Source organism: Hipposideros armiger, unplaced genomic scaffold (genome assembly GCF_001890085.2).
Source record: "Hipposideros armiger isolate ML-2016 unplaced genomic scaffold, ASM189008v1 scaffold_35, whole genome shotgun sequence".
Taxonomy (NCBI): Eukaryota; Metazoa; Chordata; class Mammalia; order Chiroptera; family Hipposideridae; genus Hipposideros; species Hipposideros armiger.
This window is the reverse complement of record NW_017731385.1, coordinates 6,099,831-6,115,001: the sequence shown is the minus strand read 5'-3', so window position 1 is coordinate 6,115,001 and position 15,171 is coordinate 6,099,831. Positions and strand designations below refer to the sequence as shown.

Sequence of the window (15,171 nt, the reverse complement as noted above, 5' to 3'; positions counted from 1 at the left end):
GGGTGTGTGTGTGCTTATTCTATTGGATTTAAAACTCCTTCTCTTTTCCTCCCCCCACCATTGCTGCCATACCTGGTCAGTTTTCTATATCCTCTGATTTCTTTATTGTTTCATTTTTAACACTTTCCTAAAAGAGGCCAAGGAAGCATGGATACATTGAATAAAAATGATGAATTTAAAATTGTAAGCTCAATAACTTCCCAAGTTGCTTAACTGTTCGTAATTAGTTATTTCCTGATGACTTCCAATGACAAAATTTTTATATGTACATAACCTCCAATGATACAGTATTTCAATAGTCATCTTTTAAATATTATGAAGCTTGGAAGGAATTTAGAAGTCGTAGAGTCCATGTCCCTTATACAAATAAGGAAAAAAGCAACCAGAGGTTAAGTGACTCATCCAAAGCCTTGGTGGGAAAGACAAAACTGGAAACCAGCATCTTTGGACTTCTGTGGTATGCTACATTTGGTTTTTTGGTGTTTTGTTTTTTTTTGAGAATTTTTTTTGTTAAAGATTTTATTGGGGAATTGGGGAGGGGAACAGTATTGGGGAATTGGGGAAAGGGAACATTGTGTTTTTCCAGGACCCGTCAGCTCCAAGTCAAGTAGTTGTCTGTCAATCTTAGTTGTGGAGGGCGCAAGCTCAGCTCTAAGTTCAGTTGCTGCTTTCAATCTAGCTGCAGTTGGGGCGTAGTCCACCATCCCATAAGGGTGTCGAACCAGCAACCTTGTTGTTAAGAGCACGCACTCTCACCAGCTCAGTGGCAGCTCAGTGCAGGCACAGCTCACTGGCCCATGTGGGAATCGAACCGGCGACCCTGTTGCTCAGAGCTCATGCTCTAACCAACTGAGTCAATCAGCCAGCCCAAGGTATACCACGTTTTACCAATGTGGGGTTCGGACCCTAGCTGACCATGGCTTCCACTCTGACCCTCAGTTTCCTCATTGATAAAACAGAAACAGAACTATGTACCATTTGAAGTTATTTGGAGGGTTAGAAATAACACAAACCCTCACATAGGAGAGATGGTTAATATATGATGGTTATTATGATGCTACACTGCTCTAAAGTCATTGCTGCACCCAAAGATAATTCCTAGTTTTACTGATTTTTTACTTAAAATAGCTCAGTTAAATTCACCCTCATCAGGCATTAAAATATGTGTCCTAGGGGCCGGCCGAGTGGCTCAGTTGGTTGAGTTGCCTTAAGAGCACGAGCTCTGAGCAACAGGACTGCCGGTTGGATTCCCACATGGGCCAGTGACACTGCGCCCGAGCTGAGCTGCTGCTGAGCTGCCAACACGTGGTCGGATGGCTCAGCTGGTATAACAACAAGACTTCCTGTTCAATGGTGGGCTACGCCTGCCCGCAACTAAGACTGAACTCGGCACCTTGAGCTGAGCTGCCACCCAGATGGCTCAGTGGATAGAGCGTGCGCTCTTAACAACAGGGCTGCCGGGTTTGACTCCCACATGGGATGGTGACTACGCCCACCTGCAACTAAGATTGTAACACAGCACCTTGAGCTTAGAGGCCACGAGCTGCCGACGGGCAGCCAGATGGCGACTGGAGCCCTCCACAACGAAGACTGAAGAACAACAACTTGGCTGGTCCCCCTCCCCAATTCCCCAACACTGTTTCCCTCCCCCAACTCCCCAATAAAATCTTTGAAAAACAAAACAAACAAAAAAAACCTCTCATATACTATTGGTCAGAGCGTAAAACAAAACAACCATTTTAAAAAAAAGTGTCCTAATATAAAATGATCTTTTTAGAGAAATCTATTATCTTCTAAGACCTAGCCTCCTTTGCTCAATTTGGTTGTAATCCTCATTATATATTGCATATTTTACTTATTATGTCATTATAAAATGTAAATTGTTTTTAAAATCTAACATGATAAAAATGTATGTTAATATCAAAAGGAAAAACCACTACAATCATTTTATAGATGGGATTATTAAGCAAAACGGCCTCAGGAAATTTCAAAATGCTGTAGCTACATAGCACACGGTGATATATTATCTGTCAGAGACACTTACTAACCACCCACTCAGGTAGGAAATTCTGTTGGGAAGGACACAAGATGATGGATATAATGTGCCTACTCTTACTATTTATTACAAATTACACAATAATATGCTGTATTTTCAGTTAGTGGTGCTAACCAAGCATTGCTTCATTTCTGAGATTATTATTATTAGAAAGTGTTCTGTCGGCAACAATGGTTTTAATTTTTTTTTAATCCTCAAATTATCAATGTGTATGCTTTTGATTTTTTGCTGAATGTGTCTGTATGAACATTCTCATTTTAACATTTAACATTTAACATGGTGGAAACAAACATACACAAATAACATAGTCCATCTCGTTTCCAAAAGAACTGGTTGCAAAGACAGTGTGAAGGGAAAAACAGCTTTAAAATACAGGAGATATGCTCAAAGCAGAGACATGCTTGCCGAGTTTCTGCAGTGACATAACGTGATGGCTGATGACAATCCAAACGGTTTCAGTCAACATGATATTTCAATGTTCACCCTTAACATGTAGGTTTTATTTATGCCAACATCATCATATACCTAAAATTTGGGAGAAAAAATATGCAGTACAGCCTGAGAGGCTGGCTATGAGGTGGACTGTTAGTTTTTTTTTGTTTTTTTTTATCAGTTAATTTTTTTTCTCCACGTATTTTTTAAAATTTATTTTTTAATTACAGCTGACATACAATATTATATTAGTTTCAGCTGTATAGCATAGTGGTTAGATATTTATATAATTTAAGAAGTGATCCCCCCGGGCCGGCTGAGTGGCTCAGTTGGTTAAGAGCTCGCTCAAGAGTTTGAGCTCTGAGCAACAGCGGTTCGAGTCAGCCCGAGCTGAGCAGCCGTGAGCTGCCAACAGGTGGTGGGATGGCTCAGCTAAAAAAAAAAAAAAAAAAAATAAAAAAAATAAATAAATAAAAGCCTTTTTAAAAAAAAAAAAAAAAAAAAACCTTTTTAAAAAAAAAAAAAAAAAAAAAAGAAGTGATCCCCCCAATAAGTCTAGTCCCCACCTGACACCATACCTAGTTATTACAATATTATTGACTAATTCCCTGTGCTGTACTTTACATCCCCATGACTATTTCTATAACGAGCAATTTGGACAGTTAGATTTTAAAGATAAGAATGAGAAAAGTGCCACTTTTCTAAACCCCACCATTAAGATCAGCTCTAACCACATATCCAAACGGAATATCAGATGGCTGTTATCACGATCTTGTTCATGGGTCTAGGTGGACCATCTAAATTAGAAAGCAAGTGGTTTTGTGCCGTCCATTTCCCCCTATGTTGAGAATTAAATGGATTTTATGGTTGGCTTTTATTTTTACATTTATGCTCAATGATTTTATGTCTCAACAAGAGAATATTGTGGCGGGGGTGGAGGGGGGAATCTATTACTGCACTTCTCCAAAGGTGTCTGGCCACCAACCAAATGAGCTCCAGGTACCAACCGCATGTCTTGCCCACAGGCCCTGTCTCATCCGGCTCTGCTCCCGGGAGCGTCCTGTCTCAGACACATGACCCTCTACCCGCTGTCCATATTGGAGTCTTTGCTTCGGAGCCTACCCAGGACCTGCCCACATCCTACATCCGACCTCCAGAGGGGGTGCTCCCGTCCCTTACTCTCCCCAGGTGTCCTGGTTCCGTGTCAGGTGCCCCCGCTCCCTCCCTCCTGTTACCGGGTTCCAGACCGCACGGTGGAATGACAGGACACCCGTTTTCCCTTCCTTCCTCAAGCCATTCAGAGGCACCTCAAACATGCACTGCTCTTCTTAAGTGCCTAGAAAACACTTCAAACTTGCTGTAGGATAACCCAAGGATGCCCACTGTTTGTTCAAACTCTTGGTTTATAAAGTCATAAAAGAAGACTGCGGGTGGAGCACCAGGTACCTTCTGGTTCTTCTGAATATCAATCACGACAGGAGGACAGAAGATGCCACTTGTGTGCTCTAGAAAAGCTCTCAAAGGGATCTTAAAAAATAGCTTTGGGGCGGCCAGGTGGCTTAGTTAGAGTGCATGCTCTGAGCAACAGGGTTACCGGTTCAATTCCCACATGGGCCAGTGAGCTGCGCCCTCCACAACTAAAATTGAAGGACAACAACTTGACTTGGAGCTGATAGGTCCTGGAAAAAACACATTGTTCCCTGAAAAAAAAACACCAAAAAACCCACATTGTTCCCCAATAAAGTTTTTTAAAAAAATAGCTTTATTGAGCTATAATTCACATACCATGAAAGTCACCCTTTTAAAGGGCACAATTCAGTGGTTTTTAGTAGATTCACAAAGTTGTGCAACCATCTCCATTGTCTAATTCCAGGATGTTCTCAGGGCCCCATGAAGAATCTCATACAATCAGCAGTCACTCCCCAGTCGCCCTCCCAACCCCCAACCTCCTGGTCTCTGGCCACCATTACCCTACTTCCTGCTTCTATGCATTTGCTTATTCTGAACATTTCATGTAAATGGAATGACACCACACGTGGCCCATTGTGACTGGCTTCTTTCATTTAGCATCACGTTTCCAAGGTTCATTATGTGTAGCGTGCGTGGGGACTTTATTCCTTCTCATGGCTGAACAGTATTCTATGGTATGGATGGACGGCACCTTGTCCAGTCGACGGGCGCTGGGGTTACTATGAAATCATGCTGCTATGATCATCCAGGTACAAGGTTCTGCGTGGACATGCTTTCCAATCTCTTATGTATATGCCCCTAGGAATGGATCTGCTGGGTCACATAGTAACTCTATGTTTCACATTTTGGGGAACTGCAAACTGGTTTTCCACAGCAGCTGCACCATTTTACATCCACACCAGCACGCACGAGGGTTCCAATGTCTCACCTTTCTGGTCAACACTTGTACTTGAACCAGCGTAAATGAACAAGCCTTGATGATGGTGCCCCAGTGGGTGTGAGGTGGGATCCTGTTTCTGATTTGCATTTCCTGATGACTACCGATGCTGAGTGTCTTCTCATGTGCTTTTGGGCCATTGGAATATTAATATCTTCTCTGGAGAAGTGTCTACTCAAGTCCTTTGACATTTTTTAAAAGGTTGTCTTCTTAGGGTTGACTTGTAAGAGTTCTTTATATATTCTGGCTACTAAACCCTTATTAGACATATGATTTCCAAGTATTTTGTCCCGTTTTCGGAGTTGTCTTTTCACTTTATTAACGGCGTCCTTTGAAGCACAAGAGTTTATAACATTGATGAGGTGCAGTTTATCGATTTTTTTCTTCTGTCACTGTGCTCTTGGTGTTCTGTTTAAGAAACCATTCTTCCTCCAGGGTCATGAAGGTTGACTCCTGTGATTTCTTGTAAGAGTTTTATTGTTTTCGTTCTTACATTTAGGTTGTTATATTATAATCCATTTTGAGTTGTGTTTTGTGTACGGGGTGAAGTCGGTGATTCCTTTGCATTTGGACACCCCGTAGCCCCAGGACTGTCTGTTTCACCCCAAATGATTTTTACATGCACCTCAAGTTAAGAACCATGGAATTTTCGTCCAATGCTTCCAGCATCTTCGTTTATAGGTAAGAAATTTTAGGCCCAGGGAGATGAAGCTAAAATTACTCTGCATTTGGAGTAAAGGAAGTTACAAGAAGGGAGAAAACATGGTTCCTACTTTGTAGAACGTCTAAGCATTACAATGCAGCATGCACAGAGCGGAAATATACAAGGGATGTGGGATCACAGGGAAGGGACTGATGAAGCGACTGCCTGGTGGTTTAAGCTAAGATTCACCAGGGAGGGTCACTCCACGCAGAAAAAAGTCTTTATATTGGAATGTGGTGGGAGGCACCCACAGTCACCAGTGTGGGCAAAAGGGGAAGGGAGTGATAGGACAGCCAAAGGGGGGGTCACACTGCAGAGGGCCTGGATGCGAGGCTGTGGACCCGACTGAGTTTGCCCTTCTCCGGTGGGCAGTGGGGGTTGTAGCAGGAAAGGGACACTCCTGAATGTTTTGGCGATATGGATGGTGGGTCATCAGAGGCAAAACCTGGAGGAAAACCACAGGAGATTCTTGTGACACTTCATGATAAGGGACTCCCAGCAGAGTGCTCAGCCCACAACCAGCTCGCAGACGCAGCTGGCAGATACATTAGGTTTGATGAGAGCAGTGTTTTTGAAACACCTTGAACTTGATGGGGGAAGTGGGGGAGGCAAGCTCCTTCTGGGGTGCCACAACCCCAACACTCCCTCTCTAGGCATGGCCAGGCAGAAGCATCCATTTATGTCACCGGCCTGGCCCCTGGAAGCATTTCAGTTTGCGACCTGTGCCTAAAGTAAGGTGGTGACAATACAGACAGCGAGAACAGAACATAGACAATTAGAAAGGAGACGGACATCAGCTTCACAGGATGAAGTTCACCTCTGGATTTCAGTGTCCCTAGCCCACACCTCATCTCCCAGGACGACGACAAAGCTTTTGCTGAACTTGCTACTCCAACGGCTTTCCCTGCGGCTTCCTGATCTCCTGTGGCAATCCTAAAAACACATGAAGTCTTTCAAAGTGTCTTGTCAACTGCGCTTTCTTTCCTGCTGAGGGTTGAAGACAGGAAAGCTATGGAAAGCAGACCCTGTGGTATTCTGGGAAGCCAAGTTTCTTTTTAACTACAGGCTGTGCCTTCCAATGCTGTGTGGAGATTTCAGGGCTAGTCAGTGAGGTGGTATTTATTTTTATTTGTCTTAAATTGATAACACTCACAAGATTTCTCTCTCTGAAGATTATACAGATCTGCACTCATTCCAAGACAATCCTTTGCTTTCTTCTGAACCTTGTTAAACAAGCCCTTCCTTCAGAGTGTAAGTTCCTTGAGGGTAGGGGCTGGGCATCTCATTTAGCTCAGTAACCTGAGAGCTCCTGAGGTTCCGCCATAGGCGGTGGTTATTATAGGGAGCTGGACCGCTTTCCTGCTGTCAGGACCATTATCTACAAGCTCTTCTCAGCTCCAGTTACCCTCAGCCCCGGGGCCAGGTTCAATCCCAGGCGCTCTCACCAAACCAGAGGAATAAAAGCCAAGGAAGGAACCCGGAATCTGACCCCTGAGGGTTTCAAGATCTTTTTTGTGGTTCTGGTATTGTGTCTTCGAGTTCCTGCCTGCCTTATCATTCTCCCCACACTTCTTATCAGTTAGCTACATGGGGTGCCTTCTCACCTACAAATCCTTTATACTTGGCACTGTTTTTTCTTTGCCTTACTGGATACCGAATGGTAAATATTTGTGTGCTATTTATTACTGGTTTTACAAACACCTCTATTTTGTTGGTAAATCTCTCTTCTAAAATTAAATATATACCAGGGGTGCTAAAAAATGTATAAACGTAACTTGTATTCATCTTCTGTTATCAGTATATACAGAGTATTACAATTTTAAGTTTTTTCCTCTTAAAATGTGTGTGTGTGTGTGTGTGTGTGTGTATATATATATATATATATATATATATATATGTTGGCATCCTCTGTATGTATATAATAAAAAGGAAACATTCAGCAAAATTGGAAGGCTTAAAATAACCTCTTTTTCTCCTTCTCCAGGAATGACAAAAGACGACCCTTCCAACTCTGTAACTTGAAGATTCAGGAAACCGTGAAGCCTCGTGTGAGCCAAGCTCTCCGGAATCCGCTTGAGTTGGAATCACAAGTGAGTTTTAACAGGATAAGCAATATGTAACAAGACCAGGACAAGATTAGATGCTGTTTTCCTTGGTCCTAACTTCACAAATCAACAGCACTCTCTGTGAGGATGAGAATCACTCGATCAGCAGTTACTGGCTGAAGCAAATGCCAAGAAGATATGGACGCGTGAATTTAAAGCCTAAGCACGTGGGGCGTGAAACAGGTGATTTTTCCAAATGCTCGTTAGCGTAAACTCTGCTGGCGATTCCATTCTGTGTCGTGGAAAATTCAGCTCTGCCAGGTCCAGTGCAACCTTAATATTCAGTTTCCCCCAAAGAATGGGCTGCTACTTCCTCTGACTTCAGCCTGACTTATATATGGAAAGTTGTGGTCTCTGGGAGAGTTGGGGGCCTTGTACGATATGATCATGTTCAGAAAAGCACATTTTTTATTTGTAAAAATATTAATAAATATTTATCAAATAAGTGACTGAGTCAACGTTTATAAATATGAGGAACATCTGAAACCCCCCGCATATACCCTAATGAATACTAATCTATGTAGGAGCCTTTGCAGCAAGGAGGGTTGGAAAAGATACACACACGGCCAGTAATGAATGTCTCGTGCAAGGTCAGAGCCAGGCATCGTCACCAACACCAAACAATAAATGCAACTGGCCCTCGAGAGCCTCAAAAGCTAAAGGATAAACAACTTAGACAAAGAGGAAGGAATGGAGAAAAGAAGTGAGGGTGTGAATTAGAGACAAACAGAAAAGCTAAAGAAATGGAAGCAGAGGGGTGGGGAGAAACATGAATCCAGTCTTGTTCCGGTCAATTGCAATCACCAGGCACTGTGCTAGGAACTGGGGACACAAGATATTTATGCAGAGAAACGGTCTGCCCTTGACTGATAATGAGACAGAAATAAATCTGCAAATAACAGTTTCAAAAGAGTACTTTCACCATTGGCACTTGGAAGAAAGCAAACAGAGTTGACCTATGTTGATGTAAATACAGCTTCAAGCATTTTTTTTCTTTTCCTTTCAGTGATATGACACCTTCTCCTTTTCAAAAACAGCAGTGTGTTAATTCTGTTCAATTTTCTCTTTAAAATGTGCATTGGTCTGCCATGACTGTGCCCATGTCACCAAGTTCTGCTCCCCTATATTCCTGTTCCTTCTGGCAACACCCACCAAAATTTCAACACATTTTCCCTCACAAATTTAGCATTAGCTTAAGTCATTAACTATATTTAGAGCTTGCCTTCATCCTTAGTGGAATATAAAGGATAGCTGCAATAACAGGTGTGTTTTGTTGATGAAGAAAAAGTGTCCCTTTTTAATTAGTATGTTTAAATACGTCATTGCTGTGTTTGAACATGACTTTGACAGAGGCAGGGTAAGATGACAACTCCACACTGGTAGGAAAACAAACAGGCAGCATTCTTCATCTTATTATGTGGACTTCCCACACAGCATATCATGAGGAATTTGTGTGGGATCTTATTTACTATATTACAAAAGCCATCCTTAGTGTGTATTTTATGCAGGAAAAGAAAAGCAACGAGCTGTGTTTATGTAAGTCAAATGTCACATCAGAAAATAGTATTCTGGAATGTTTGGGAAGCATGCCAACATTTTTGATCAATTGGAAAACATACGTGGTCTGCCCATTAAGTGCGTGAAATTGTTGCAACGATGTTGCTAACCTTTTCTGATATCAGAGTGATAATTCATTATGAATTTGTACCAACTGGACAGTGAACCAAGTTTACTATTTGGAAGTGCTGAAAAGGCTGCGTGAAAAAGTTAGACAAGCTGAACTTTTCGCCAACAATTCATGGCTCTTGCATCACGACAATGCAGCAGCTCCCACGGCACTGTCTGTGAGGGAGTTTTAGCCAGTCAACAAATAACTGTATTGGAACACCCTCCCTACTCACCTGATCTGGCCCCCAATGACTTTTTTCTTTATCCGAAGATAAAGGAAATATTGAAAGGAAGACATTTGGACAACATTCAGGACATCACGGGTAATACGACGACAGCTCTGACGGCCATTCCAGAAAAAGAGTTCCAAAATTGCTTTGAAGGGTGGGCTAGGTGCTGGCATCAGTGCTTAGCTTCCCAAAGGGAGTAATTCGAAGGTGACTGTGTGATATTCAGCTATCAGGTATGTAGCCCTTTTTCTAGGGTGAGTTTGCAAACTTAATTATCCAACCTCATAATTTACCTTCACAACATCAAATTAACTGAAGGGGCAAGGTATATTTAATAAAAATAAAAAAGACTTCCGGTTGAAACTGAGTTGTCAGGAACCAGGGTAAGGAGAAGAGACCCTCCGAGCTCTTTTTCCAGTGGCCACCTGACTGGAGACAGCCTGGGAGCCAGTGGACGCCCCAAGTGCACAAGGACGCGCAGAGACCCTCCATCAGCAGCTCTGCGCCTCCCGGGAAAACAGGAACTCTCAAACGGAGATTGGACGCATCATCCCTCGGTCCCTGTTTTAGTCACACAGATGTGCAATGGTGCCGTGCTTCTCGGTGCTCCTGTGTTCCCTACATTTTCCTGCGAAATCCATTAAACTGGGCTTACGATGTGTACTTAGAACCAATAAGATAAAGGGTGTACTACATACATCAAATGTACAAAATGGAAAGAGCAATTTCTGGTGGTACTGGAACTCCCTGGACATCAGACGGGCTTGTCTACGGCCAATATTTAGAACTTAGTCATTTAACGGTAAACGCAAATGGCAATTTATGAGCAAGAAATCAACTGGAAAAAAAAAAGAATTATCTATCTGACAGCCATCACAAAAGGCGACAAGGGTAAAAGTGGAAACCTGTTTGTCCCAATGTCAAAGCAGGCGCCCTGGAAGAAGGCATCCCACAGGCCACGTCTGGTCACGTCACGGGCAAGTATTTCTCTTGCCCTCACGTGGGGATTTTAAATACAGTTTTCCACTCCTTTTCCACAGACTCCTAGGGTGTGTATAGTCCCTCGAAAATGGTCTCAGTATGTAAAACATTTGTTTTAAAGACATTTTTAAGAAGAATTAGCAGAGGATTAGGGCAATAGCTCCTAAGTCCCTCTTTAATTTTCCAGGCATTAAAAAGAGCTGGTCAGTTACGAGGGTTGATAATTCCGCTCAGTGGTTGTGAAAGGCTTAGGATAAAATGCAGAAACCGTTGCTGAGGAGGCTGCTTTCCCTTTTTTGGTGTTCTGGCTTCGTATAAAATCTCCACGAGCTCTAACACTGGCCCCCGTGCGTGTGGCTCAGTCACAAGGACAAGCTAAGCTGGCCTTGCTGTCACTGAGTCGGGGAACACCGGCTCTCCTGTGAATCCCCCAGCCAACAGCAACGTGCAATAAACGATAACAGAAAGGAAGAAAGGGGATGAAAAAATAAATCGAGAGAATGAAATGGCTAACCACGTGTGGCACTGCACATACTAGGTTCCCACTGTTTGTTGAAAACGTGAGCCTTCTAAGTAAAATAGCCCCACCTTAAGATTTTCCAAATTCCCTTTAAAAACTTGTTCTGAGGACATAAGAGAAAGATTTTGCTTCTGCTAACAAACTTTGCAAAACTTTGGAAAGAAAGATTTTTATCACAGGAAAAAAAACCTGAAAATAAAAAGTGGTAAGTAGAACTAGCCCTTGCAGATAAAACAGATTATGAACCTTCAATATCAAAACAGTTTGGGATTGGAGAAGAAATAAACAATGGATCAAAACAAAGGATTAAAAATGTTTCGGAGAATGCAATTTAGTATAAAAGTACATGATAAAGGTATATTATATTACCATCAAGGTAGCATTTCAAGGAAAGAGATTACTCAATAAATGTGTTTCATGAAACTGGATAGCTATCTGGAAAAAAATAAAGCCAGATTCCTCCCAATCTTACGCTAAAATTAATTTCAGACAAATCAGTAAAAGTGAAGCCGTGAGGGAAAGCGTGGGTGATGAGTGAGCACGCGAATGTCAAGGCCAAGAGAGATGGTCTCTGTCTATCAGAACGTAATACTCAGAATCAAACAACCAGCAGGGAAAGCATTTGTAACCCAGGCACAAAGGGCTAACTTCCTTAATTCTGAAACGGCTCATACAAACAAGTGAAAAATAAATAAACCAACAGAATGATGGGGAATGCGTACAGAAAATTCCCAGGAAGAGAAATACAAATCTCAAAAACAAGACAGAAATCATAAAAAAATGATGCTCAAGAGCACACACACTTCAAGAGGTAAAATCAAATAAACCATGAGATACTGTTTATTTTACCCGCCACAAGGCAAAACTCCGGGGAGGGCCTGGGGTAACCCACTGAGACACTGCTGAGGGGAGTATGTGCAAGATGAAACGTTTCTGGGGAACGTGGCCATGTTTGTGAAAAGTTAGGAAACATGTACGCGTATTCTCAGCAAACTCCAGACCACAGAGAATTTACCCTATAAACACACTCCTGTGACCTGGGCTTGTGCTCCGAGGTCAAGCTTGTGGAAGGAGCAGGTCATCTTTCACGCCGTAATCAGGTTCAACTCCACGTCCCCCGGACACCGCCCATGACATGCACTGATGATGCCTTCACTGTCACATCAGACGAGCACCACAGAGACATCACATGATTAAAAAGCTCACCGCGTGGCCCTAATGACGTGTGTGCTCCTCACGAGGCCCGAGCATCCTTTTTAAAACGTTAATTTTTAATTATAAGGCTCCAGCATCATGAAAGCAGGACAATGTCCTTCTATCTTTCCTATATAATATATTTATACGCTAGCCTAGAGCAGGCCTGCAAAATTACACCTGTTGAATGAATGAACCAATGAATGAATCAATGTGTAAATGAAATAAGTCAGCCAACTGGAAACACCACCGGGCAGGGTAGAGACAGGACAGAAACACAGGTGGAAGGTTAATGAGAGACATAAAACGTTAGAATAGTTGTCTAATAAATTTCATGTGCGTCTTGCGTGTAAAAGCTATTTTTTCTTAAGGATGGGAAATTATCTTACATTACCAAGGGCAATGCGCATAGACAGCAACGCGTCTCACCAACTCAGCTGGAGGGGTTCGATTTAATGAACCTGAAGACCCCCGAGGCTTGGGAGACTCGCTTGTTAGGTAACCATGGTCCTGTAAACAGGCAGGCTGTATTGTGCCCCTGGGAAAGTTCTGGAATGAACACAGAAAATGCTGCTGCTGTTGATTAGCCCATTTAGCTTGCAGCGGAACGCTGACCTGAAAGGGAGTGCCTGCCCCCCAGATTTTACATAACATGCCCTTATCCATTCCTGTTGGGGGACCTGTCCCTCGTGGGGGACTGTGAGGAAGGCCAAACTCTGCCTCCTTAAAACATCCTGCTGGAGGGCTGGAGAGGCAGATTTTGAAAGGAGGCCAAGTGCCAAGAGAAGGATGAGGAAGGGTGGGGAAATTCATACAATGAGCTCAGTTACTGACTGATATATTCAGAGAGACAGGAAACCACGGCTGTGCGTATGTGATCACCTGCCCAAGATCACACACACTGCCAAGGTCACACGGGAACTCACCGGCTTTCCTCCCTCCAGCGGGACCTTCTCCCGCCGCCTCCTGTGCGGGCTCGAAAGCGGGAAGGAGCCACTTCCGAGAGCTGCGCTCTGAACACTGCGGTGTTTTTAAGAGACAAACAGGAGGGAAGACTCGCCTCTCCAGGAGACACTGGACACTCCCCGGCAGCTGGTAATTGAAGCCTCTGTCGGCAGCTCAAGGCTCACTTACCCAACTTTTGGGTTCCTTCCCGTGCACTTCTAACAAGCTATGCAAACAGGAAAGGAGGTCACGGGGAGAGGCTTCAAATGCTGTGTGAGTAGCGGTCCAATTAGAAGAGTTTTAACCTGGTACGAAACATTATAGAATGTAGAGATGTAGATAGTTGGTTTTCTGGCGGTCGTAGCTAATCACCACCATTCTACCGTTCCCACACAGAGCTAAACCTCCCGTGTTCACCCCTGGGCAGTCCTCTCCCCTTGGATGCAGTAGAAGCGGAGCTCTGGTGGCTTCTGAGACTTTATTTCGAAGAAGCCTTGCAGCTGCCACCTGAGCCTCTTGGAATGCTTGCTGTGGAGAAGCCCAAATGTCCCCGACAGGCCTTCTTACCAGGATGTGCACGCTAGTCACATGGGGAGACAGCTGGAGAGAGACAGGTGCCAGCCAGTCAGCCCTCAGCCGGCCCAGCCATCCCTGTGGAAGCACCAGACACTCATGTGGAGAAGCCATCCTGGAATCCTGGACACACAGCCCAGGTGAGCAGTGACATGAGTCCAAGCCAAACACCATCTGACTGCAATTCCATGAGAGCCCCCTAGTGAGCACCGTGACCTCTGAGAACCAGGACAGAGAGTAACAAACGAGCTGCTAAGTTCTGAGGTGGTTTCTTATTCAACAATGGATCACTGAAACATTTGCTAACCAGACTGCAAAAAGATATTAAAATAGATTTCTTGCTATATAAGTGACATGAGAAATGTCAGCCACAAAGGCTAATAAACAATTGTTGAACTCTTATGCTGCTTCTCGAAATGGAGGGCCTTGGAGATGCTTCTTTGTTTTCTGGGGTATTTTGAAGGAGAGCAGGTCTGAGCACCCAGCAGCAGACAGCCGTGGGGAGGCAGCCAGGTGGTCTGCTGTGGAAGAAGCAACCTGCGGGCAGGACAGACAGGGCCGTGCCAGGAAAGGGTCAGCTGATGAACTCAGCAACAACACTTAACGTCCCATGTGAAACACAACCAGCCCTGCTGGTGTTTCTCATGCAAAGTCTAGAATGCTCCAGGGTTAGAGAGGTACTTACCCTGTGAGCATAAACTTGTACTGTCCTAGATGAGGTGGCAGCAACTTATATTCCTCACTCTCTCCAGATATAAATCTTTTTACTGTTATTTCAATCAGAGAGGATTCTGAAGCACCTTGAACTCAAATGCACATTTAAAATATAACACAAACATGAAAGCACAGACCAGAACAGAAAATAAAGGCCAAACAAAACACAATTCAAGGAGAGTAGAACCGAAATGGATCTCAGATACTCGAGAAAGCTGGCCCTTTGCAATACAGACCAAGTCCCGCAGATGTGTCACCCTTCACAATCAGGTGGGTACAAAGTCATTTTTGAGGTTCAAAGCTGCATTTGAAATGGGCCTGGCAGGATGGGTGGAATTGTCCAGAAAACTGCAGGAGCACACATTCATTCAACAGGCACACACAGTGGGCACCCTGAGGGAAGATAGGAGCTTGTGGACTTCGAGCAGCTCTGAGAGTTTCTTTTGATGTCTAGCTGGCAAAAGAATTTCTTAGTAAGTAGACTAATTCACTGCACTTGACCACATACACCCTCGTGAGGGATTCCCTCTGTCTTTCAGGTTTAGACAAATGAATTCTGGGTATCAGTAGTTCCCAAGTTCAAAGGTGACAGCCCTTGCAGCCCAAGCCTAATCCAGGTGTTGGGAACACCTTGGGAAACAAG

General features: G+C 43.6%; 1 long non-coding RNA gene across 1 annotated transcript; it reads left to right on the top strand.

Annotated features, from left to right (window-relative positions):
* The first annotated feature begins 13,147 nt into the window (after nt 1-13,147).
* Nucleotides 13,148-14,216, top strand: LOC109380377 (uncharacterized). The gene is made up of 2 exons (XR_002123459.1): nt 13,148-13,514; nt 13,638-14,216. It is a non-coding gene; the product is annotated as an uncharacterized LOC109380377 (long non-coding RNA).
* The last annotated feature ends 955 nt before the right edge of the window (nt 14,217-15,171 follow it).